Source organism: Cervus elaphus, chromosome 5, assembly GCF_910594005.1.
Source record: "Cervus elaphus chromosome 5, mCerEla1.1, whole genome shotgun sequence".
NCBI lineage: Eukaryota > Metazoa > Chordata > Mammalia > Artiodactyla > Cervidae > Cervus > Cervus elaphus.
The window spans coordinates 37,328,657-37,354,595 of NC_057819.1; the positions used below are offsets into that span (position 1 = coordinate 37,328,657).

At 40.3% G+C, this 25,939-nt stretch overlaps 2 long non-coding RNA genes across 2 annotated transcripts in view; both read left to right on the top strand.

Moving 5' to 3' along the window:
- The window catches only part of LOC122694083, a 132,160-nt gene that overhangs the window by 81,443 nt on the left and 24,778 nt on the right, over nucleotides 1-25,939 (top strand). The window lies entirely within an intron of this gene.
- LOC122694084 overlaps nucleotides 1-25,939 on the top strand; it is a 70,885-nt gene that overhangs the window by 44,620 nt on the left and 326 nt on the right. The gene's annotated exons all lie outside the window — the stretch shown is intronic.

Genomic DNA, 25,939 nt, shown 5'->3' on the forward strand with positions numbered 1-25,939 from the left:
AATGCGGGAGACCTGGCTTCGATCCCTGGGTTGGGAAGATCCCCTGGAGAAGGAAATGGCAACCCACTCCAGTACTCTTGCCTGGAAAATCCCATGGACGGAGGAGCCTGGTAGGCTACAGTCCATGGGGTCTCACAGAGTCGGACACGACTGAGCAACTTCACTTTCCCTACAATGGTCAGCATAGATTCTGAGGACATGTGTCACTGAAGAGGTGATTGGAGGAAAACCCAGGTGGGTTTTCCCCAGTGCTGGGGGGAAGCTTAGGTCTCAAGTCCCAGGATTTGCTTTTGTATGAAGCAAAGTCTTAGGGAGCATTGGAAAGTAAAGGAAAAAAAAGTAAAATTGTCACTCAGTTGTGTCTGACTCTTTGCGACCCCAAGGACTGTAGCATGCCAGGCTCCTATCCATGGAATTTTCCAGGCAAGAATACTGGGGTGGGTTGCCATTTCCTTCTCCAGGGGCTCTTCCCAACCCAGGGATCGAATCCTGGTATCCTGAGATCTGAGCCTACTGCAAAACCTCATGGCCTCCTGCTAGCTTTCTTCCTGAGCCCATATGGAAATCCAGGCTGTGGACTTGGTGCATCAAAGCTTCTCCTTCTTTTTCTAAAGGAGCACAGTTAAAGGCCAGGATTCATTTTGGATTAGTCTTAAGCAATAATATGTTAAATGGATTAGGAAGAGGTAAGTCTATTGTGTCCGAACTTGGGCTTGTTCAGCCTCAGAAACACACCTGAATTCAGCTTCTTTAAATCTGCAGGAAGGGCTGGACAAGAGCTTTGATGTTGAGAGATGAAATTTTCAGGCAACGATCACCTGCTGGATTGTCTGAAGTCATATTATCAATATCTTACTTGCTTTCTTTTGTAATTATGTGAGATGTTTATATTTGTTATGGAAAAGTTAGCAAATATAGACAGACCACGGAAAAAAATCACCATAAAAGGGAAAATTACCCCAAAGAAAACATTTTATTTCTCATCTTGAGTTAATATCGTTTAAACAAAACACCATATACTCTTTCATTGCTGTAGTGGATGTTTCTTGCAACACTGATCAATTAACATACTGTGTTATAGTTTCTGTCACTACACTGTAAATTTACAGACAGTAAATTTACATCATAAGCTTGGCCTGATGTTTTCAAAGAAATTCCTTTTTATTAAACAAATTTTAAACAATACATAACAACTGTCTTTCTCTGACTTAGAATTACACATCCCAGATGCAAGCATGGCTTTTAGAAAGTCACAAAAACAATCTTTAAGTAAACAAAATGAAGTGGGCCACAAGGAAGCAGTCCCATGAGTATGTGACTTGACGTGCATTGGGGAAGAATGAGGCCTCATGAAAAATCAAGATGCTCCGAAAGAAATGGGCAAAGGGGAGTCTTCTCTCTTGTTGGGGCCCTTGACAGGGTGCCAAGGTTGGAAAATGAGAGTAATTTTACTGCTGCCAGAGCCATGGAGAAGGCTGAGAAATGGGAGTCTGTGTTCTAAGCATCCGCTGCCTTTGGTCTATTTGATCAGGAACCTCAAACTGTCCAAGAGCTGGCTGGCTGCAGGGAGAAGGACGTGCTGGTGGGCATTTCCTCCGATCTGACCCTGTGATGCTCTCCTCCTGTGGCCACCCTTAGTTGAGGACTGCTGCTGCTGCTGCTAAGTCGCTTCAGTCGTGTCCGACTCTGTGTGACCCCATAGATGGCAGCCCACCAGGCTCCGCCGTCCCTGGGATTCTCCAGGGAAGAACACTGGAGTGGGTTGCCATTTCCTTCTCCAATGCATGAAAGTGAAAAGTGAAAGTGAAGTTGCTCAGTTGTGTCCAACTCTTTGCAACCCCATGGACTACAGCCTACCAGGCTCCTCTGTCCATGGGATTTTCCAGGCAAGAGTACCGGAGTGGGTCGCCATTGCCTTCTCCACAAGTGGGTAAATGGTGTGATGTCTTTGGTGGACTGCCTGCCTGCTTCTCAGGGCCTCTTCCCCACTCCAGGCCAGTGGGGAGGTGCCTCCAGTTTCTCCCTTTATCTCTTCAAGAGGCCATGGTTGGGGGCTGGTTTGGGGGTATTACTCTCACTACATAGACATCACACCTTGAGACTGATGAAGTCAACACAGAAACGATATATGAAATGAAATGTAAGCTGAGGGACCTGGCAGAGAGGACAACCAATATTTGTTTAATGCAGGGGTCCCCACCCTCTGGGATCTAATGCCTGATGATGAGGTGGGGCTGATGTAATAATAATAGAAATAAAGTGTACAATAAATGTAATGTGCTTGAGTCATCCTGCCCCCAGCCGACCCTGGTCCGTGGAAAAATTGTCTTCCATAAAACCAGTCCCTGGTGCCAAAATGATTGGGGGCCACTGGTTTAATGCATTAGCAGATGGTGTTATTATTATTATTATTAACTCCATCTTATATACAAGGAAATTGAGGCAAGTACAGGTTAAGACTCTTACCCTAAATGACATGAAAATGATGTCTAAGTTTCCTTGAAGCTCAATATTACATGGTGAATGACCTACATTTTTTTTCCTATAAATCCAAATAATGCTATTTCCTGCCTTTCTCTTCTCCAAGGCTTGTATTTTCACCTCCACGTCGACTGTCTCCCCATTGTCCTGTGAATAAACCATAAGTGTTAGTATCTGGGCCCTTTTGTTAATATCTTCTCCTTTCTAATTCTCACTCCTCTTTATTTGCTTAAATTCTCTTTTTATTAGCCCTCCCTGGTCCATCTCATCCAGAGAGATCTCTGCTACATGAAAAACGCCTCTGGCATTTGTTAGCTATAGTTCTTCTTTAGGGCTTACTGAATGCCTAGTAGTGGAAGTTATCTTTGTGTAAGTTTATGTGTTAAACCCCAGTCTGCACTGTAAATTCCTACAAGGCAGAATAACCTTGCGTATAGTAAGCTTCTGTAAACACTAGTGCTTTATCTCATACTTTATGATGTACTTTTCCTTCTCTATAAATACGTGTAGTATACTGTAGATTCCATAACCTCCAAGAGGAATGGCCAAATGACTAACGTTATTATTCATATTGACATAGTCCATGCAGGAAGCAACCAGAGGAGATGCTAAACTGAAAACCTGAAGCTTGGGAAATATTTATCCTAACTTCATGTTATTTAGTATTTATTTAATAACTGTAAAGGATTTATGAATTCAGTGGCATATACCAAGTTTTAGAAGGGCTTCCCTAGAAGCTCAGATGGACATGGAGGGTGAGCAAGAAATAAGCTGTGGCAGCTTTTAAAACAGAAAGACTTGGGTTTGGTTTTTCCACCAACAAAACCTAACTCATCCTGATTAATACACAGTTAATCATCACACCAATTCTGTGAGTTACTCATTATCTCCATGTTACAACTTTGGGAACTGAGCCATAAAGAAGAAAAGAAGCTTGCCCATGGCAAGTCAGATGGGGATAGTTCCATACCACGACGCATTTTATATTTAAGGAAACTGAGTCTCATATATTAAGTGACCTGCCAAAGGTCACACAGACAATAAGTAAACCTGTTCAGGTCACAGGCAAATAATCTGCCTGCAATGCAGGAGACCCAGGTTTGATTCCTGGGTTGGGAAGATCTCCTGGAGAAGAGCATGGCATCCCACTCCAGTATTCTTGCCTGGAGAATTTCATGGACAGAGGAGCCTGAAGGGCTACAGTCCATGGGGTCACAAAGAGTTGGACACGACTGAGCACACACACACGCAATAAGTCTTATAAATTCCTATATCCTTTATTTTGTGCCATGTGCAGAAACATCAGTGAATTGGTATCATGGGCCAGAAAACCAAGCAACATACACTGTTCTATTTCCTCGAAATCAGTCTTCTCCCCCGGAGTTGAGCTCCTATTGAATAGTAATTCTATGTCCATTTCATCAAAGCCTTCTTCAATCTCTTTTTAGAGTCAAAAATAAAGATCTGGATAAAACCCAACTATCTGTAACTTAATCCTGTTGATTTCAAAACCCTTAGCACAAAAGGAAAATAAGGCCCAATAACTTTAAGGCACATGCATTCTGCATATGTTTTCTCCAAAGATACAGGGTCTTGGGTCTTAAAGGGCTTAAGCTTGAAGTTTGCAACTTTGATAATAAAGGCTGTTTTGTGTTTCAACAGCATCTGATGTTTAAAGATTAATCTGTCTCTAAATCCATCCTGAGGAGAGCCCAGATGTGGTAAATAGAGATGATTCAACCAACTTTATGGGGAAGGATTGGAATTTTGCCTCAAATCCTACCCTTTGGAGACAAGAAGCTCTAGTTTGGCAACATACATTGATAAAAAAATAAGTGAATAATTTTGAAATCTCCATTTCCCTTTGGTTTGTAAAGACAGCCTTGTGCGTGTGTGTGCGCCCGTGAGCATGTGTGAGCTCAGTTGCTCAGTTTCGTCCAACTCCTTGCAACAGTCTTAATGTTAGTTAATTGCCAGCAGGTAGATGATTAAAAGGTGCTGCGAGAATTTGAATTCATGGATGAAGGGCAGCAGGAGGGAGAAATAGAGCCTGAAAAGCATACATAGCTGGGGTTTTCTGGCCTTCTTCCTGCAGACACACCAGTTCACAAGATAACCATCGTCACAGCCCTTTATATTAACATAATACTTTACCACCTGCTTTCACAGATTTTTATTCCTGCTTGATCAGAGGGTGCCTGCTTTGCTCTGAGAGCCTTATCTTGAAATAAATCATTTACTAGATGAGGATTAAAGCAGGCCTTTTGGATGAAAAAAATGCATTACTTATTTTTGAGCACTGATTTCAAGAATTGTTTTGAAAAAACTTGCTGTTGCTTTATATTAGAAATCTAAACTTAATCCCACTTGATTCATTCTTAATTTTATTTTCCAGAGGTTCTAAATCGTGTTTGTAAATCCCTCAGGGTCCATTTCCTCCTTGTAAGAGGAAAAACGTTTAGGTGTCTGTCAGCAGTTATGAACCTTCTACCATGATTCTCAGTATATTGGGAAAATCAATTTTCTGAAATTAAAACGAGGCAGTAATAATGATAATGCTAATAAAATGTAGGAGTTCTGATTCAAGACAGCACAAGAGAGGAGATTAAAGTCCTTTGATGTCTGCTGTGAAGAGCGATCCCAGAAATGGGTCTCACTTTTAAAATGCATTATTCCTCAAGTGTCCTTGATTTATTTATTTTTTTAATTTAGAGGTTGGGTCTAAGGCTTATTGTCACTAAACTAGTTGCTTCCTGTGTGATCAAATCCCCAAGAATCTAGGAGAAAAGAAAAGACAATTTCATGTCAGAGAAATTATTTTTTGAGCTCCTGGGAAGAGAAAGAAAAAAAAAAAAAGGATAATCATTGTTTACTGATTGCTGCAGTAATATTTGCTTTTTAAAATTAAAAATAAAATTACTAGGGGAAGGCTTTTTTCCTCTTTAAAGAAACAAGAAGAAAGAAAAAAAGAAAGAATGAAAGCAGAGGCAGCTTTGCAAGGCTGCTAGTGCCTGAGTAGAATTGCTAACTGGTTCCCTCTCTCTGTGCTGGGCTGTCTGTATTCACTATATCACAAGCTTGAAGCCAGACCTCATTTGACTGAGCCAAAAAATGGTCCTTTTGTTGCTGTTTTTTTCCCTAGTGTCATCTCTCATGGTTGCCGGAGCAACCAGTGTGTATCCTTTCAGCATAGGTTACAGGGCCCCAGGAAGGAAGTGCTTCGGAGCTGGCCTGCTATTTTTATAGAACCGTTACATAATACAATCCATTAAAGCTTCCTCTTGGTGTTTTATTGCACAAAGGGGAAATTAAGTTTGATGACTCCTAAATGTTCGATGGAGGATGTCAGGTGACTCGGATTGTTTGGCTCAGGCCACATAGCAACAATATTCCTATATGCAATTTAAGGAGAGCTGATACACAATCACGCCCTTGGCAATGATTGCCCTCCTGCAGATCACTGGAGGAAACTGAGCTCTCAGCTGCTCAAGGGTGCAAGTTTTGTTGAAGTGCACAATGCTCCCTCTCTGGTAGGATGGCAGTGGACAATGAAACACTATTCACAGGGAAGGGCAATGGGAATTTTAAAGGTGTAGCACATATGCTTTTAATAGGCAGGATGATTATTGGAAAAGAGAATTGGATTGAAAGGCAGAGGACCAGGGTTCTCTTCCCAGAGGGGCCAGTGCAGCCTTGTGTGGATCCCACGCACACTACTGTCCTGCCGGGGTTGGATATGCCTGCCACTGGGTCCCAGGGGAGGGGGGTGCCTCAGGAGAGGGAAAGCACAATAGCCATCTGACTTTTTATTGGAGACCACCAAGGGCCATAGGGCTTCTCAGATGGCTCAGGGGTAAAGAGCCTGCCTGTTAATGGAGGAGACATGAGTTTGATCCCTGGGTCAGGAAGATCCGCTGGAGAAGGAAACGGCAACCCACTCCAGTATTCTGGCCTGGAGAATTCCATGGACAGTGGAGCCTGGTGGGCTACAGTCCATGGGGTCAGAAAAGAGTCAGACACAACTTAGTGACTTCACAACAATTGAGGGCCACAGAGGCTTTTTGCATTTACAGTGTGACTGCAGGAATTCTTTAATTTCTACAGAACTAGTAGGGTATGCAAGCTCTTCGTTCCCCCCTCCCTCACCCCAGATCTTACATATGGATTACAGCGGACCACTAGTCTGAATTACAGAAGGTGCAAGTATACAGTGGGATCAGAAAATCTATCCTGGTCTTTCTATTCCTGGAGGAGGAATGAACCCTTTGACTCCTGGGAGTGATTTATGGCCACAAGTGACCTGAGATTGGGGTTCCTAGGACTCGAGAGGATCTGAGCTGGCCACAGTTTCCTGTCTTTTCACTGTCTTCCTCTGCAGTTTAATTCACTCCCATCATTTCAACTAAAACGTGAGGCCTCTGGCTCTTAAATCGCTGTCTCTAGCCTGCTTTCCTTCCGGGCTCATCTGTCTTGTATTCCCAGCTGCCTGATGGAGATCTTTTTCTGCTTGTCTCACTTTATCTCAAGCTCAACATAGCTAACATGAGACACAAGGCTTTTGTTCTCCAACCATGGACCCTTGCTGTCCTCCTGGTTTCGGTGAAGAGCTGATTTCAGAGAATGGGAAAGGTTGCGATCATCTGCTCCAGGCTTTCCATAATTAGGTGAAGCAGATGAGGCTGAAGAGGTTAGGTGGTTTGTTCAAGGTCATCCAGAGAGTTGAGAACAGAGGGAAGAGCTCTCTCTGCTGGACCGCTACTCCCTTCCACCCAGGCTTGATGTCTCCAGGAATTTTGAACCCTCCTTCCTCACCAGGTTTTAGCAATCCTTCTCTCATGATCTGTCATAATCAAGCTCTGGGAGATGGTTAAAGGACAGGAAAGTCTGGCATGCTGCAGTTCATAGGGTTGCAAAGAGTCATATGCTACTGAGTGACTGAACAACAATAATGCTCACCAGGTTTTAGCAATCCTTCTCTCATGATCTCTCATAATCTGGTCTTTATTTCCCATTTTCACTCCTGCCACAATAACTGAGGTTTTTATTTACCTCTTTTTGTTTGTTATTTGGTCGCTGTGTCCTACTGTTTGCAACCCCATGGACTTTAGCCCACCAGGCTCCTCTGTCCATGGGATTTTTCAGGCAAAAATACTGGAGTGGGTAGCCATTCCCTTCTCCAGGGGACCTTCCCAAGCCAAGGACTGAACCCACGTCTCCTGTGTCTCCTGCATTGCAGGCGGATTTTTGACCTGCTGAGCCATCGGGGAAGCCCTCTTATTTACTTCAAACTTAAGACTATTTTAGTTTCCTAATTAGTTGCTGCCTTTAACCTCTATCCCTTGAGTCAATATTTTATATGACCTTTGGATAAATCTCACAGCTTTATCATGTCATGTTATTATGCAGACTTTTCTGCTTATTGATATTTGGGACTGAGTTTAATTCTCCATAGACCTTCTCACCCCCAACTCACCTTTATCATCCATTTCAATCACTAGAAACTCTCTCTTCTGTTGAGGTTTACTTTACTTGCCATCATTCTCTCCCACCGCCCCCCCCCCCCGCCCCCCACCAATCAGAGATTCATGGACTGTTTACCTTTATTCATGTTATTGCTTTATATAGGAAGATGTCTTTTATTAAAATTAATTAGTTAATTTTTGATTGCACGGAGTGTTCACTGCTGCAAATGGGCTTTCTCTAGTTGTGGCCACTGGGGGCTACTCTCTCTTGATGACGGCTGTGCTTCTCATTGCCGTGGCTTCTCTTGTTGCGGAGCTGGGCTCCAGGGCGTGGGGGCTTCAGCGATTGCAGTGTGTGCTCAGTAGTTGGGGCTCCTGGGTTCTAGAGCACAGGCTTAGTAGCCACAGCATCTGGGCCCTGTTGCTCTCGGGCATTGTGGGATCCTCCCGGACCAGAGATCGAACCTGTGTCTGCTGCATTGGCAGGCAGATTCCCCACCACTATGCCATCAGGGAAGTCCCCACAGGATGATTTCTGATGAAGTATTCCCAATCCTATTCTCTAGGGCTTCTGGAAAATTGAAAAGGTTATGGGAGCTGATAGAATTGTAATGAGTATTTTGTGCAAGACTTCAGTCACTCATTCAGAACATTTCGTTGAGTATTTCTGTTATGCTCAAGCAGTAGCCAAGAAAGCTATAGTCCCTGCTGTGTGGGAGCTTATTAAGTATAGGAGGCAGGTGTTACATAAAAATTACATAGCCATTAAATACATGATTACACAAGGAACCAATTTATCACAAATGTTTTAAGGCCTCTGAAACCTAAGTGTGAGAGCAGGACAGCAAAGAATGGAAGGGAATGGAGGTGAGGGCAGGACAGTCTGGGGTTGAATATACTGAGAGGCAGAGGAGAGTTCCCTGAGGACGTGACAGGAGGGCTTGGAGAAACCAAGGGAGCGGTAAGGGTGGAGGGAGGGTCTCTCCCGGCTGAGGGAACGGAGTGGGGAAAGCCTGGAGAAGCAAGCATCTAGAGGTTTTGCAGCCCCTGCGAAAAGTCTAGAAGGCTGTGCCCTGAGACTCGAGGGACATTATTCCCTGTATACAAAATACACTATGTTGTATCTATTATACTGTATACTGTATATACAGAAAGTTTTGGGAAGCCCCCCGGGACAGCACCCTATTTCTTTGTAGACTTTACAGTCTATAGAAAGTCAAATTTCTTTTGTTTTAAGGGGAATCCTACTCTGTGGTAAAATTTCTACTTAGAAAAGCACACAAATAATTGTGCATTAATAGCAGCGTTTCTTTGTTTTAAAGATACAGTGATTTAGGGTATGGGGAGTGGTTTGAGCTTTCCTCAAACCACTGATTTCAGCAGTAAAGTTACATCTATTATGGTTTCTTATCCTAGGAATTTGACCTTATTTTTCCTGTGGGAAGAAGTTTCTTTAAAAGTGTAAACTCCATTTCATTAAATAGATGGTTCACGCTGGAACAGTGATCTCAGGGAACTTCCGATTGTTTAACTTACATTCATTAAAATAAGAAAACATGGCCCCTTAGATAAGGTGATGAAAGCAAATTTTTATTTCTATCAATTTAATTGAGTAATGGATGTATGGCATATAGGAAAGGGAGGAGTTTAAAACTTGAAGATATAATTTAAAATTCTTTTTCTTGAAAACTTTGACCTAAAAAAGCTACTCTGCGTGGAGGGGGAACATAATAGAGTTGGAATGCTGTACGTGACTCTGTTCTATTAATGTAAACAGGAAGGATGGAGAACATTTTGATTTTTTCTTTCCCTTTGGCAAGCTCTCAGGCCAGCTTCCTATGGGTGGAAATGGGCAATAAATAGCAGGGTATGCAGTGGCCTCTTTCTAGGCCTCCTGGTTACTAGCACTGGCAAGAACTTCACTCCCCTGTTCTTTCTTCTTATTTTTAGAGTGTTGATTTTTTTTTTTTTTCCTTTCTCAGGGTTGAGGGTAAGGCAAAGGCCTGTCATTATCAGGGAGTGAGGTGAACCACAGAGGCTGGTTTCCCAAGAATCTGCATCCAGCTGCCAACCTGGTGGGTGAGAGTCATCAAGTTTAGTACCACGGGTGGTTTTCCTGTGAAAGTGAGACTTCCTTTAAAGCAGTGTGCACACGCACACACGCACACTCACCCACCCACACACACACAAATGCATCCCCTCACCCCTCCATCTGTCAATCTGAAAACATACCTCTTGTAGTTATTCTCTTCTGCAAAGATTATTGAACTGTGAGCACGATAGTAAGTAATTCCTGAAGATGAGAAATCATTACGTTTTTTCTCATGTTTTATGGTGATCCACCAAATACTTTTCTGTGGCTTTGACTAAAGGACAGAGTTTCCTCTTCTACTAATGAGAAGAAGTCATCTTGGGTTTTAAAAAGGCTTTGGAATTCCTGAAACAGAAATGGTTGCAATCCTGAACATTTTGGCCAGACTAAGGTATTTGGGGCTAGGGTAGAGGTGGCTAAAGGGGAGAAGGGAAGAGAATAATGTTAGTTTTTTAGTTGATGACAATCAACGTTTAACACTCTTCAGGTGTAACAAAGTCACACTTACATATAATGTTGCTATCAAGAGATGCCAAAAAATATGATGAGTTACAACTCTGTTCTCTCTCACTGGAGGAAAACAGAACTTTATCTTGGGGTACTTCTGCATTTGGGGGAGGCACTTTGTCTTCAGGCAAACTGGGCAGAACCCGTGTCAACTATTTTTTTTTTTTTTCAAATTAAAATGCAAGGGTCCTTTTTAAATGAGCTTGGAACCTGTAACTGAGTACACACCTAGAGACCCTGTCAACTTGAGCTTGATTATTCTAGTCTCCAGTCTGGAGGGCCATTGCTTCTTCAATTATGTCTGCCAGCTGCTATTTCAGTCTTAGGAGATATCTGAACATCATCTGAGAAGCTGCAATAGAGAGCTGTGAAATCATTAAGTATTTGGTGTTTTGATGAGCCTAGGGGTGAAGAATGTGTTTTCCTGTCCTGGTAGGAAGATGATTGTTTTACATGGAGGTGACAGGATATTGTGCCTCTGCCTTCTAGGGTCAGGAGACGTAGTTTATTAGGCATCTGGTATTATGTTTTAAAATACCACTGTCATTTGAGTCCCTCCTGTTTTGAAAATGTCTGCTTTTTCATAAAAGAAATTGTGAAGTTGCATCACTAAATTTGTATGATTGGGGACAGGGCATCATACTTATATTGGAGTTTCCAGTTTTGTTTCCTCTGCGATTACCTCACTCTTCAGAGTAGGGTAAGAATGACTTTGTGTACTTTCTATCTGGCTACTTCTTCCTAGGCTGATGATTAAGACAAACGACGAAGAAAATTTTATAGAAATTTTGCTTTATTGTCTGTTGGTAACCTTATAAGTTGTCTGAGGCTGGCAACACATCATTCTAAGACCAGCATCCAGTTCTCCAAAGCCTCACACTTTACAGACCCCTTTCAGTTTTACAACTATGATGATCAGTGCTTTAGGGTGTTTGTTGAATAAGATGACGTAAGAATTTTAACTGCCATTATTTTCATTTTCGGAAATAGGTCTAAAGTCGCAGAACTCCAGGCTTTGACATTACTTTAAAGGTCTTGTCCAATTTCTTATTGTAGAGATGGGGGGCTAGGAAAGTGAAGTACCTCAGATAAAGCCACATGGTTGCTCTGAGTGCCTGGTTGCAGGCTAGGTGTCATATTGGGGCATGTTTGTACCATGGTGACTGCTTCCTGTACAGACTCATGGCACCTGGCCAGGTGTTTTATATACATATGGGCTTTGAGAGAGTACAAGCTGGAATCCTTGTACTAACACTGACCTCCTCAAACCAAAATTTTTTTTTTTTTAGTTATAAAATGATGATAATATTAGTCTCTATTTCTTACAAAGATTAAATCAGATAACCTATGTAAAAATTTAGCCCATAGTAAGTACCCTATGAGGGGCTTCCCCGGTGGGTCAGATGGTAAAGCACCTCTGTCTGCAGTGCAGGAGGCCCGGGTTTGATCCCTGGGTTGGGACGATCCCCTGGAGAAGGAAATGGCAACCCACTCCAGTACTCTTGCCTGGAAAATCCCATGGACGGAGGAGCCTGGTAGGCTACAGTCCATGGGGTCACAAAGAGTCGGACCCGACTGAGCAACTTCATTTCACTAAGTACCCTATGAATGTTGTCGTTCAGTCACTAAGATGTGTCTGACTCTTTGCGACTTCATGGACTGTAGCACACCAGGCTTTCCTGTCTTTCACTATCTCCCAGAGTCTGCTCAAACTCATATTCATTGAGTTGGTGATGATATCTAACTATCTCATCCTCTGTCACCCCCTTCTCTTCCTGCCCTCAATCTTTCCCAGCATCAGGGTCTTTTCTAGTGAGTCCGCTCCTCACATCAGGTGGCCAAAGGATTGGAGCTTCAGCTTCAGCCTCAGTCCTTCCAGTGAATATTCAGGGTTCATTTCCTTTAAGATTGACTGGTTTGATCTCGTTGTTCAAGGGATTGTCAAGGGTCTTCTCCTGCACCACAACTCAAAAGCATCAATTTTTCAATGCTCTGCCATCTTTATGGTCCAAATCTCATATCTGTACATGACTATTGGAAAAACCATAGTTTTGATTAGATGGACCTTTGTTGTCAAAGAGATGTCTCTGCTTTTTAATATGCTATCTAGGTTTATCATAGCTTTCTTTCCAAGGAGCAAGCATCTTTTAGTTTCATGGCTGCAGTCATGAGTAACTATGAATGTTAGTTATTATTATTATTAGGATCAATTTCATGAATCTTTAAAATACTTTCAAACCATTGTGTTATAAAGTCTACCTTTCAAAACTAGTAAACTATTATAAATTCACCCCATTCATGTAATATGCTTATTAAATGTCTGCTGTGTGCAAAACAGTGCTGTCTTTTGTAAATAGAAGTATATTTATATAAATATAAATAAATAATCCTTTCCCTCTAAGTGTCTGTGTGTATATGTGTGTATATGTATTTGGCAGAATGTAAGTAACATGAAATGGGGGTTAAAAAATGGTAGAAGTAAAGTTTGGTGATATGATATATCTTGCTGTGTGTCTATTCTTCCTGTTACTGGCACATCATTTCTATTTATGAGTTTGTCTCCCAGCAACTTCACTTTATTTTTACAACTTCCAATGATTTCTTAAACTCCTGGTCTCCCTCTAAAAGAGGTTAATTTCACTACATTCAGGAAAACTGCTAAGACCATTAGCTGCCCCCCCTTCCTACTCCCGTTGGAACAGTCTGCTGTTTTCTTTTTACATGCACGTAAGAGCAAGATTCTCTAGTGGACTTTAATGTTTATAATATTTCTGAGAACATGATTGTCTGGGGATAAGGGCAGATTTTTCTTACTGAAAACTTACATCAAATTTTTTTCTTAAAGGTTCTCTACCACAGAGTTACAAAGAGCAGAAATACCCCTCCTTCTGTGGCATCTTTGTTCGTCTACCAGTATTTCCACCCATTCTAGGGCTGTGATTTCTCATTAGTTGGGGGTTATGTAAATACATACTGAGTATTTACCCTTTTACCTTGAGTACTGTCTCATGTTCTGTTCCCTATATTTTCTTTTTCTTGCTGTTAAGAATACCCATGTCTCTTTTGTTTTCAAGTACCGAGTAGTCTTCTCATATTTTAAATTTATAATGTCATCTCACTAAGAAAGAAAAAGGCACCTTTATTTCCCTCTCAAGAGTAAGCTCATGGAATGCATGTATACATTTTGTACCCAAACATTTCTTTACTGTTCACCCTCCACACACCCAGCCCTTACTATCTGCCATTTGGCAGGAATCCCTTGTAGCATGGCCATCTTTTGTCTGTACCCAAAGTGTTTTTTTGGTTCTGATTTTGTCTTTCAAAATATTAATCACATCTGAGCCAACATTGGTGGTAGCTGAGTTTCTTATTTACCCTCACATGTTGCTGATTTCTTTCTCTCTTCTCACCATGAGGCTCCCCGGCAGCCCTATGAAATGCAACCTCTGATGTTTCTTCAAGTTTTCTGCCATACCTAGGTGACTTGTAAGTCCATACATGCAGCTCTTACTGTAACAGACACAAGTCCAAAGAAACACACCGTTATGAGAAACCTCACTATTTCGATATCTCAAAACTTTTGGTTGCAATGATGCAACCAAAGTAGATAAAAAAATGGTCAAATAACTATGTCATATGAGTCAACCTAATAGTTATGTCCCCGGGCTTCCCAGGTGGCTCAGAGGGTGAAGAATCCAGCTGTAATGCAGGAGATGCAAGTTTAATCCCTGGGTCAGGAGGATCCTCTGGAGGAGGGCATGGCAACTCACTCCAGTATTCCTACCTGAAGAATCCCATGGACAGAGGAGCCTGGCGGGCTACAGTCCGTGGGGTTGCAAAGAACCAGACATGACTGAAGTCACTGAACACACACACAGTAGTTGCGTCCCCAGACTGAAGTTACTGCTTTCTCCAAACCTTCATTTTCTCCAGCCAGCCTCTTACTCCAAGTTCTGGATGGTTGGTTGCCAAGTTAGTTACGTTGGAGACAAGAGTAGCTACATCCTCTTTTCTCTGCCTCTCTTGTTTCTCCTCCATTTCCCCTTATAGCTATTCTCTTGTGTTTTCTTGCTAACCATGTTAGCTCTGGAGTGCCATAAGGAAGCTTGCATATCCCTTTGTAGAATCTGATCTATGTCCAGGAGCACTGATTCTTAGGCAACATGGGTTTGTTTGGGCTCTAGTGGGAAAGAGTTTGCCTGCCAATGCTTGCATATCCCTTTGTAGAATCTGATCTATGTCCAGGAGCACTGATTCTTAGGTAACATGGGTTTGTTTGGCTCTAGTGGGAAAGAGTTTGCCTGCCAATGCAGGAGACGTGAGAGTCCCAGGTTCGACCCCTTGGTCGGGAAGATGCCCTGGAGGAGGGCATGACAACCCACTCCAGTATTCTTGCCTGGAGAATCCCATGGACAGACAAACCTGGCAGGCTCCAGTTCATAGGATTGCACAGAATCGGACATGACTGAAGTGACTTAGCATGCAGGCATGCTTGTGTTTGTTTATCATCACTTCTTTGGAGGGTCTTTTCTATCTCTTGTTTGAACTTAAAAAAATACTTGTGATTAGATACAAGGTTCTTTCTTGCACAATTTTTCATCATATAGCTCCTACTCTTCCCTGGGTCTGTTATTTTAGTTTAATAAACCACAGTTAAATTTCAGTAAGCTTTGATTTTCTCACCTGTAAATTGGGACTAATAATATTAATAGTCTCATAAGGCAGTTGTTGAAAGGAACTTAATACATATAGATGGCTTAGAACAGTACCGGGGATGTAGTAAGCCCTTATTAAAGGTTAATTATGCTGAAAAAAAAAAACAAAACTGAGAAGATTCATTATCATGTGATGGGGTCAAAGTTCTTTTGTTGTTTTCTTTATTTTTGTTAAACCAAAGCCAAATCACACTGAGAATCCACAGCTTTTTAAGGAATCATGTTTAATTCTGGGTCTGTAATAAAGTTTTTGGTTCATTCTTACTTGTCTTGATTCAATTTCACCCTCCTTAACTATAGTGCTTTTTACTGATGGTTAAAAAAAATGTTTAAAAAATTATGTACTCTTTAGGAAGTATTTAATATCAAGTATTCCATTAAAGGGTTGCTATGAAGAAAATCTTTCGGTAAAGGTGATTCTCAAACTTTAGTTCACTGAAATGGCCCAAGAAACATAGCAAGGGGATTTGTGCTGCGGTAATAATCTTTGAAGTCTGGTCGCCTGCCTTTAATTTTGCAGTAAGCGCCTAATCTCATTAGATTTCATACACTCAGTGTTTGCACTTGCACAAAAGCTGTCCAAACAAAGCCAAAATGTTGACACCACCGTCCTCTGATGGCATTTAGAATGAATATATTAAACACACTTGCACTAGCCTCGCATTAAGCTAAGAAATAAATTTTGAACTTTGAACTCAGCAGGATAAAAAAGCTTTACTTGATAGCTGAGCAATTGTGTGGTAGCATGGTATGGGGAATTCATTGTGTTGTTCGGAGAATCCAAACTGGCAAACATTCCCTACATATAGTAGGCACCGCGCAAGTAAAGAATTAAAAGTAAGAAACAGTCTTCAGATCCTGTTGTTAGGGACCTAAATGGAAAGTAAAGTGGGCTGGTGGATTTGCTTTGAAATTCACTGAATAAACTTTGATTAAATTCACTTCAGAGAAGGACTCAAAATGAAAGACTGTCTTTTTAGTTAGTGTGCGAGAGTATGTCTTTATTCCATTCACCTTGCTAATTTACACATTTAGAAATTCTCTTTGAAAATCTGGCAATCTTATCTTTTTATTGAAGGTTTGGAAGCTGACGATTATAAAGAGAGCTCAAATAATAAGAACTGTTTGTCCCTTTTCAGAGAATGAAGATAGCAGCAAGGCTGGCATTGAGAATTAACTAAATCTAATGGCTGGGGGTTTTTAATGGTTTCTAACGAGATAGTACCTAAAAGAAATAGATTTCCCCATAGAAATGTATAAATGTTTATAAACCTACGTACCTGGAGCATGGCCATCAATTAAAAGTGGGTACCAGCAACCTTGGATCAAGGAAAAGAGTTACTGTAAAGTCCACATACACAAATGTGTGCATGCTCCTTACTGAGAATCTCACAGTTGTCAGTCCAATTGCTTTCACTCTTACTTGGCATGTTGTTTTGTCTTGGGTATTTGCTTTTGGCTTATATTAAGGGAATTTGGGGCTTCCCTTGTGGCTCAGCTGGTAAAGAATCTGCCTGCAATGCAGGAGACTGGGTTCAATCCCTGGGTTGGGAAGATCCCCTGGAGAAGGGAAAGGCTACCCACTCCAGTATTCTGGCCTGGAGAAGTCCATGGACTGTTTAGTCCATGAGGTCACAAAGAATCGAACACGACTAAGAGACTTTCACTTTCAAGGGACTTTTAAAAGAAACACTATTCAAAATATATTACACTAGTGATTTTCAGAGCACCATTGAAGACATTATCTGTTGTATCTTACATCATCCTTATTATCAACATCATGGAAGCAAGTGTCTTTGGTCTTCATGTCAAGAGTGGTAGTATTTTTTTTTTTTTAAATAGCTGGCTTGTTTTTACTTTCTGATCATTGTGAACCTGTAACTAACTGATCACCTTTCCATCCACGCTTTGGTTTCCAGGAAGCTTAGAGGTCTACTTGCTACCTAGTCCCAGCCATTAAAGGGCAGCAGAGTATGCAGTCTGTGAGTGCATGACTCTTGGCTTTATTATTTGCCTATTCTTATTTTCCTTTTGTTCAAATTCATACAACAGTATTATCTTTTTCACCCCCCAAGTTATGCAAAGCCACAAATCTTTTGTAGAAAGGGATATACATATACACATTCATAAATTCTTAGATTCATATATTCACAAATTCATGGTTATATGGTTTCCCAAATGACAGCAAATTAGAAGCTGGAAATTAGGAGGTGAGGGATGATTGCTAGAGAAAGGACAGTAGAAATGTCAACTGATAATCTGTTGAGGACACGAGGAAACTGTCAGAAGAGACAAGTGTGGGAACTCAAAAACATAGCTCCCCAAGACTGTGCTAGAAAGGGCTGGAATAACCCATGTGTCTCTCTAATCCAATAATTGGTAATAGTTTCAATTCTGCACATGTTGTTAAAAAGTGACATCATTAATAAGATAAGATTACATTATATTCCACATACTTTGTCTAATAAGGCAGTGTTCTAAAGGCAGTAACACTGCCATTAGAAAAATGTACCTAAAAAAACTGGGTCTCTTTCAAGGACCAAATTTCAGTTGAGAAAATTAACTCAGCCAAAAACCTTTTCTTCTCAGTGGGTTGAATTAAGGTGTTCTTAAGAAATTACCAGGGTTTCCCAGGTGGCTCACTGGTAAAGAATCTGCCTGCCAATGCAGAAGATGTGGGTTTGATCCCTGAGTCCCCTGGAGAAGGAAATGGCAACCCATTCCAATATTCTTGCCTGGGAAATCCCATGGACAGAGGGGTCTGGTGGGCTACAGTCTACAGGTCACAAAAGAGTTGGACATGACTTAGGGATTGAGACAATAGCAACAATAAAATCACCACATGCAAAACAACTATTTCATGACCAGGTTTAAAATTAGCACTTCATTTCTGAACAAACCACTGTAATAGCATATTCAAGAAACTGGTCTGCACTATGGCATCACCTGAACTGACCTGCCATCAAGGACAGCTTGGGCTAATCAAGAGTGAAAATAGGAGGATGATTCATCACCCATGAAGGGGAAGTTTAGTTCCAAGGGCTCAGTGGGAATTTGATTTAGATGGAAGCTGGATAATAGCAAGCTAATGTCTCTTTGGCTCAGTCACCTTTTCTTTTCACAAGATGCCAGAAGTTCCTTAGCTCCCTGGCCTGCAGGAAAGGGGTGAGGTGGAGTGTGTTGCAGTGAGAGACAAAGATATTTAATTCTCCTTGTAAATGAACAAAGGCAATAGAGCTATTACCTGAGCTAACACGGCACGGTGTTTAAAAGGATGGACTCCTGCAGCAGAATTCCTGGGTTTAAATCTTGGCTCTACTAGTTACTTGCTACATGGTCTTAGATTTACTTAACTTCTCTGTGACTTTAAAATTTTGTGTCTCTGGCTTCAAAATGAGACTAGTGAAATCCCATATTGCAAAGGGTTGTTGTGAGGTTTGCTGTAAGTGAAGTGCTTAAAACAGTATTGGACTATGTTCACTATATTTTGTGTTATATAAATTCAGATATTAAAATGACTGTTAATTATTAAATAATCCTAAATATTGCCATTGAATTCAGAAGAAGGCGGAAATTTATTTCATTTCTAAGGTAGAATAAATTGCCCCTTTCTCATAACATGACATTAATTTTTCTCTTCACAGTACATTTGCAAATTTTGTGAATGTCTTTATTTTATTCTGTTTATATGCCACTGAAAACACTTAAAAAGACAGTGGAGTGTGGAGATATGGATTTGACTTTTGGCAGAAATAGTTTTTCAGGCTATTAATAATTCCATGTAGCAAATCATAGATCTCATTTTTTAAAAGGTTCATTTTAAATATGGCTTTAATCTCATTTACAATTTACAGAACCACATTATAAAAATTTGTCTGTGCTTTACTCAGTTCAATCACATGAACAAAATATTCCACTGCTATGGAATAAACTATATGGTGTATTTCCATGCAGTCTCTTTGTGTGTATGGGAGTGTGTGGGTATGCATATGTGTTAGTAACAGTGATTCTCAAACAAATTTTTTCTGCCATACTTAACGGACTTTACCTAAACATGCTCAAAATATTTCTATAAGCATTTCCTAACATGTTGACTGTATTCTACCTCTTCACTGAAATAGACATAAAATCATTTGTAAATCTTAACACGTTAATTGATTACTTGCTAGTCAGTATCAACCAGATGGGTAAGTTTGTATTCTGTCTTTTCACTTATTTATTTTCACTTCAATATTATTTATATTAGAAATTGTTGTTTTGAAGGTGTTTCAAGCATACACACACACACACACACACTAAAGAGGAACATATAATGAACCCTGCATACCTCTCATCCAGATTAAAGAATTATCCACTTTTGTCACACTTGCTTCATCTCTATTTTCTCTTTCTCTCAGGTGGAAGCATTTTAAAACAAATCCCAGACACTGATATTTTGCCATTCTGTCCAAAAACATTTCAACATGGGTCCCTAAAATAAGCAATTTTTCATGTAACCACAACAACTTCATCAAAATTAACAAAACTAACATCTAATACAGGCCATATTCAGATTTTCCCCAAATACTCAGGTCATTCTAAATTGGTTTCTTGGATTCAGGATCTAAGAAAATCCATACATTACATATGGTTGAGTGTTTCTTAAATTTTCAAATCTAAAGCTGTGTCGTCTAACATGGTAGCCACCAACCACAAGTGGCTTTTTAGATGATGTTAAGAAATTCAGATCGTAAGTCCCTCTGGCCACCTTTCAGTGTTCAACAGTCACGCATATCTAGTGATTACTATATAAGAACATTGCCATCTTTGCAGAAAGCTCTGTTGGACAGCAGGCTCTGGAAGAATAACCTCGACTCTGCTTACACCCAAAGACTTCCCTGGTAGCTCAGTGAGTAAAGAATCCACCTGCAATGCAGGAGACCCGGTTTCAGTCCCTGAGTGAGGAAGATCCTCTGAAGAAGGAAATGGCAACCCACCCAATATAAGTCCCGTGGACAGAGGAATCTAGTGGGATACAGTGCATGGGGCTGCAAGAGTTGAACATGACTTAGCAGCTAAACGACCACCACCTGCCTACCCCCAGATCACTGAATTACTGAAGAAACTGGGTCAGTTGTCAATAATTTTGAACTACCTGCTTATGGACAGTTTGCCTTCTCAGCTGGGTATTTCCTGTAAATTGGAAATCTTGTCTAAAAACCTGATTAAAGTTCAACAATTTGGGGTTGGGGGTCAGGAGTATTTTATACTTACTTCATAAGTACTTCATCGTTCTGTATACTTTAATAACCATGATTTTATGATCACTTTTTTTTCATTGAGTATATATACAATAATATTATACTTAAGTTGTCTTTTATTATTGTATATTTAATGTTTTCATTTTGAACTTTATTTACAGTATTGTGTTATCTCTATGAATAGAGATTTTTCTAATCCTAAGGTATTTCTTTAAGATACATGACCAAGAAAGGAAATTCTATATTAAAGCTAGTAATAGTTTTATGATTCTTGATATATATTATTTAATTATTTTTCAAAAGAATTGTCCCAACTGATGCTGCCCCCAGTAATATGTGGGTGCTAGTTTTACTACATCTTCACCATCATTGAGTATTATCATGGAAATGATTATAGTTGTTTTTTTTTAAATTGTGCCCTGCAATTTGAATCTGTTTTTTTCTCCAGTCCTTCTTATTCCCTCATGTCTTGGTCAGGCTCACAGCAAAGAAACCCTTCTTCCAACCGGGTACAGTTTTTAACATCTTAGATTTGAAAGCAAGATACATCAGGAGACTTTGCCCTGGGCCCTTCCTGCCTAGATCCTTTGGGCTAATAATCCCTTTTCTCTCTTTATGATTCATTCTGAGCAGGCTTAGTGGTTAATCTCCTATTTCCAGTTTTATGCTCTGTTCCTCCCCCTCGCCTAGATCTGAAGCATCCTTTCCTTCAACAATTCAAATGTCTTGGCTATTCATTTTCCCCTTTGGTTCAGAAAGCTTTAGTTGTCGATTCTATTCCCTTGTCAGCAACAATTTTTATTCTCACTGGCTTAGTCAGGCTGTCTGCCCTGGCTTTCTTTATAAGTGTTTTTGTGTAGAATTTTTGCCTCCTAGGAAGCCCACTGTAGCATAACATAATTAAGTGACAATATATGAGGTGCCAGGGCTTTACAAGCAGTTAATGACTGGTTGGAAGATTTATAAAGCAAGAAGTGAAATCAAAGGGAACCAGACGCTCGAGCCCTCTCTAAATAAAAAAATAAAAAATTAATGTGGTTTAAATTGTTGTTTAACAGATATTTGAAAAGAACTATGTGAAGACATGCATATTAAGAAATCTTGAAATGCCCTTGTGCATCCACTAACACAATTCCATCTGTGCCTTGTCTTTCTTTTTCAGCCTCCCATATTTGCCTGCCTCCCATAACCTTCTTCTTTAGCATTTGTTTTCCAGTCTACTGACCTCTGGCCCTTCTTTGATTCTTCATTGCTCCCTCTTACATTTTCAGTAAAAATAAAACAAGTGTGACTGAGGTCAGAATCTGACTCTTTATATAAAGCTGTACATATATACATGCAAGATGCGAACAAGTACAGAAAATGCCTATCATGGGAAAGTTAAAATTACAATGAGAAACTTAACTTTGGAATTTCCTGCCTGATCTGTCCCTTCAGTTCATGTTTTAATTCGATGTCCTTATTTGGCTCTAAATGAAGAGTTAGAACTGAGATAGAAAAGAACAAATCAACAAACAAACAAAAAATACCTACATGTAACTTATTACAGCTGTGATGAAGACAACAAAACAGCACATGACTCTCAGAGGGTTGTACTGTGTTTACAAAATTTTATAACGCCCAGACTGTATGACCAAACACTTATAAAAATTCTGCTACACATGGACAAAGTGATTTTTGGATTCCTGAGAGCTGTATCCTGTGACGCCCTTTTCAAATCTTATTTTCTATTTTTTCAGGACCTCAGAAATAAATATATGGGAAGTTCTGCTTAGAGAACACTATACACAGAAACAAATATCAATCCAAGAAAATATCCCCAGCCCACTCCAAATAAACTTAAAGTGGTTGAACATGTTATCCTAGGTTGAAGAAAAGGGTTTCATGGTTATACAATCATCTATTTTCTTCTAAAGGCATCACCTGCCACAAAATTATTAGTTGTAAATGCCTGATGAGTGAATATAGAATCTGGGCTATTGGAAGAGGTACAACTCATTTATACTATTCTAGCATTCATCCTTTTGTATTTTTGATGATCAAATTTTAATCAACTCAGAAATGAAACTAAGTTTTTGAGAAAATTTCACATTTTCTTTTAGAAGGTTGGGAAAGCCAAGCCTTTGACTGTTGGGTGAGGGAATTGGGGTCTGTGACTTTCAAAACTGTGATTAATTGTGTTTAGTCTTTAGGCCTGTTCTTGGCATAACCTCCGAGGCTTTTATTGCTCTAAGGCTGTTTTCAAGATGGCATTCCAGCAGGCTCCATTTACCTTTCCTTCCCAAAAGCTCCTGAGGATATGTTGTGAAGGACCAGTAAGCCTGACTGCTAAGGACAGATATGGGTCATTCTGCTGTTATCTTTGCAGATGTTTCTGCAGAAACAGGGACTCTGTTGCTAACTCTACTAGTGATTTACTAAAAAAAAAAAAAAAACAAAAAACCCCACCAAAATCTGACTTTTCTAATGTGTAAGTGGAGACACATCTGACCTTGGGGCAAGGTCTTACCTCATACTAACCGAGGATTTAGCTAGAGCCAGAAACATTAGGGTGTCTTTAGAGGGAGTTACCTTATTACAGACTACATGTTCTCCTTCTCACCATCGACATTCTGGGTCCTGAAGAAGTTGGGAAAATCCTCTAGAAGCAGAAACACCTTATAGCTAGTGTTGAGGATGTTGACCGTTTCCTCGTATGAAACAGTCTGTGTTTTTGTTTTTCAGGTATTGAGTCATGGTAGTTTCCTCCTATTAAAACACTGCCTGGGACTTCCCTGGTGGTCCAGTGGTTAAGACTGCCCTGCTTCCACTATAGGGGGCGTGGGTTCAATCCCTGATGGGGAAAGATCCCTTATGCCTTGCAGTGAAGCCAAAAAAAAAAAAAAAGCAAACAGAATAAAAGCCATTGCCTCATCAGTAGCATACGGACAGCTGAGAACTGCCCCCTGTCCCCTAGACTGGATTGGATGGGGCAAGGGCAGGAGATCAGTGGGTGAGTGTCATGAGGGCATAGCCAAGGCAGAGGACTGCCTAGACATCACCTCCTTGGGAAATCCCAGAGACTCAGATGGGCATGAGCTCCGTGATGTTCGGGCATCCCAGGGGCAAGCATGGTCAAGGTATCCGCCTCTCTATCTTTATTCCCCTGTTGAATACCTGGGGTGGGGGTGTGGTCTCAGCTGCACCAGGACACTAGTGGGGAGTCGAGTTCCATCCGAGGCCGCCTTCTGCGCTCCGTCGGCACCTGATAACCTCTCAGAGGCTCCTTTGCACTTTTGTTTATGACCCTCCTTATGGAGCTTGTTTCCCCAGCTTCCCTGGGAAGTTAGGCACACATTTATTCTTTTTTTAGATTCCCTGCACCCCGCCAAAGACTTGTCTGGGGTTTTCATGACCCCCCTCTCCTGGGCACACAGCATCGATGTTTTCTGTCCTAGAGATTCACCAGTCCTCTTCACTCACTGACTCAGACTATGATCTTCAGATTCACACCTCCGACTCCTCTCTTCCACCCCACAGCAGTTACAACAATTGTTCCAGTTTTCTTTATAAATTATATATCATTTTAATTGTTTCATACAATTCTCATTGTATGTAAGCTCCATGGAAGCATATAATAGCTTTTTAATTTATTCCTGAATCCCCAGAAGTACAGTTTATGTACAAAAAAATTGTTGACTGAATTCCTGAATGGATCTTCAATTGTTGAACTTAATAGTTTTTTCCTCTTTTATTGTACTTTGTGTGGATATCTTTGCAGCTTTCTCTTAGTACCCAGTTTAGCTAAGTGTAAACTCCTAGAAAGAATTGGTAAATTAAAATATGTGCATATTGAAAAAAATTGATGTGTATTAACAAATTTCCTTCAAAAAGTTTACATCAAATTATACTTAAATTAATACTATTTGGAAATGCTAATCTTTCTGGTTTCTTGGCAATATTGGGTGCACCCTTTCAAAATTTTACCAATGTGTTACTTGAAAAAAAAAAGAATCTGATTATTTTCATTTTGGTTGATGTATTTTTGGTATTCTTAATTCAGAATAAATTCTGTTGAATCTGTTGTTAGATTCTGGGTGAACTGGGATCGTATCATTCACTACAGAGTATAAATACAAGGGGGGGACTTCATTATTGCATATTAGTTAAAGAGATAATAAAAATAAAACAATTACTCCTCCCAAAATAGAACTTTACCACATCAGTTCTGGAGATTGCCCCCAAGTGATCCTATACTTCTGTTTATCTATGAGTTTTCGAAAAGCTTTTGTAGAGCTTTATTCACTTAATCCTTCATGCTTTAAAAAAAAACTAATAAATAATAAAGATACATGTGTTTTACTGTAAGAAAGCTCCGTATATGAGCACCTTAATGTTTCAGTTTTGGAGAAAGAGAATAATTATCTTATAAAGAGTTCCTACACCTAGTAACATGGATCTTAAGGGAAAGAAGAAGTTTATAGACAATGTTTTAATTGTAATGGATATAATGAGGTGAGCCTGGCCTTTGTGCTGAGTGTGGGAGCTCTCCTTCCTGGATAGTAAAAAAAAAACATAATTTGTTTTGTAATGGGACAGAGGCATTGTAAGGCATCCTCTTGTGTCTTGCTCTGCAGATTTATGTACTTTGGGCTAATAAATGTGTCCTTATAAACCAACAGACGATTTCCATTTTCTGTGCCTGTAGCTCATGAAGAGAAGTCCTCTGTCTCTAGCTGTATAAACTTTCAAACTTTTGAAGCAGATGCTAACCTATCCCTTTCCTCTCTGTGATTTGCTGTTCTCTCTAAAAGTGTAAGAAGTAGCCGCTTCAGCTAGCGTGGTAGGTATATATGTTTGTGTCTGTAAGATTTAGGTTGAAAAAACTGAAGAGTCCAAGTCAAAAGACAGCATTTCAACCACATTTTATGGATTAAGTGGTTTCCATAATGACTAGACTGCAAACACCTAAACACTGTTGTGATGTTGGTTGCCTATAAACAGTCAGACATTTTCCTGGTTTTATTTGACCAAGAAGTAGTTCAGCATTCAATAAACTTGCACCAACACCTGTTCATATATCATCAAATTAATAGTTCTTGAAAGAAAGAGCAGGTCATGTAGCTCTCATTTACCTTTTTTGGTTTGTACATGGATTTTCATAGACTGAAGTGGGAATACTGTGAACTAGGATTATCTCTTCAGGCTTAGGTGTAAACACTAGAGCTTACTATAATAACTTGGATCATGCACCATCCTAGGAGCAGGGGTTATTTCCTTGAGACACTCGAGTGGATGGATCAGTTGCCAAGCAACTGGCATTCTTATGGGGCCAGGCTGGGGAACAAAAGGGTGCCAGGTGGTCATACAGAGGAGGGAAATGACAAAGACACATTGAAAAATAAAGCCTCCATCTGGGAACTGTAGTGCATAACCATTTAGAAATTTGGAATATGTTCCCCC